At 40.6% G+C, this 1,668-nt stretch overlaps 1 pseudogene; it reads left to right on the forward strand.

Moving 5' to 3' along the window:
* On the forward strand, positions 1-85 carry LOC112082387 (annotated as a pseudogene).
* Positions 86-1,668: the final 1,583 nt, after the last annotated feature.

A 1,668-nucleotide genomic window follows, 5' to 3' on the forward strand; every position in this document is an offset into this window, starting at 1 on the left:
CATTGGTTTGTGTAGCTCCTGAATCTCTCATATGCTTCACCAAAACTTTCATTGCTGTGCTGAGTGAAGCTAGAGATTTGGTTTCTCAGTTTTGCAGTTCTTGAGGTGGAGAAGAACTTAGATAAGAAGGCTTGCTTGCATTGCTCCCAGGTTTGAATGGAGCCTCTTGGAAGATTCTTCTCCCATTGATGAGCTTTGTCACCAAGACTGAATGGGAATAGTCTTAGCTTAAAGCTGTCTTCTGAAACTCCATTAATCTTGGTCAGATCACACACCTTATCAAACTGGTCCAAGTGTTCCAAGGGATCTTCCATTGCTAACCCATGGAACTTTGAGTTCTGGACCATATTCAGCAATGACGCTTTCACTTCAAAGTTGTTGTTCTGCACAGGTGGTGCCTGAATACCAGCTCCATACTGATGAGCATTGGCCCTGTCATTCTCGCCAACATATATTTGGGGTTGCTCATATCTTCTTTGTTGTGGTTGGAAAGGGTGGGGTTGGTGGTGCACCTGGTGTCTTTGTTGAACATTGGCCTGATGCCTCTGTTGATGAGCCTGAGCTTGTCCCTGGTGGACATAGGCTTGTTGGTGGTGCACCTGTTCCTGCTGAACATTGCCTTGGTGAAACCCCTGACCAATTCCAATACCAGCTCCCTGACCTTGAGCCTGTTGCTCCTGAACTGGTTGTTCTATATCTACCCCGTGATCTCCTTGGTCTGCCATCTCAGTCTGATCAAGTTGTCTACCACGTCTGTCTCTTCTCCTCCTTGGTACCAGAAGGTTGATGTTGTCGTTTAGAGGAAAAGGAGGACCGCAGCTTCTTGATCTAGACCTGGTGTTCATATACCTGAAATCACAAACAGAAATTGAAAGGAATCAGTAAAAACAAGAAAGTAAGCACTTGATCTCAAGAACAGATCAGAGCTTAATGCTAATCAAACCACAATTTGGCAACGGCGCCAATTGATAGATAGGACTTTTAAGGGTCTCAGGGCTATCAATCCCCTTGTCAATGTAGTACAAAGAGGTTTATCAATCCAGATGTGGTGTTAGACACTAAGCTATATGATCAAGTTCTTAATTCAAGCAAACAAGAATAGGTTTTGATTAATCTAGAGACAACTATAAACATAAACAGGTTTAAAGACAAATGACAATGACAAATGATGTGAATATGATATGATGGAGGCATGAGATTCTAGACATGATAGTTGGTTAGGGTGCCTTGGTGTTAAACTAGAAATGCTAATGACAATGATGAGACATGATTCAAATGATTAAGAACTCTAATCTAGGTTAATCCTCTCATGAAGGTATTAACCCCTATACTAATCCATTTTCAAACCAAATTCCCATTTGTGAAACATGAATCAATATGCATTAACAAACAGCTCTTAATGATCATTCAAGCATTTAACAAATCATTCCCATGATGAAAAATTACTTAAACCTCTAACACAACTCTTTCAGGAATTTCATCAAACACTTTTGGTGCATGAAATTCCCAGAATCTAGATCTCAAGTGATTATCAAGGATTTAGCATAGAGAACAGCTGTTTAGAGAGATGAATCAATGAATCTAGCCCTAAGCACTCCTAATCTAACACTTTAGCACCCTAACCTACACATCTAGAACCTCATTAAGGTGACTACTCACTAATCATAC

The sequence above is a fragment of the Eutrema salsugineum genome, unplaced genomic scaffold (assembly GCF_000478725.1).
Source record: "Eutrema salsugineum unplaced genomic scaffold, Eutsalg1_0 scaffold_8, whole genome shotgun sequence".
NCBI lineage: Eukaryota > Viridiplantae > Streptophyta > Magnoliopsida > Brassicales > Brassicaceae > Eutrema > Eutrema salsugineum.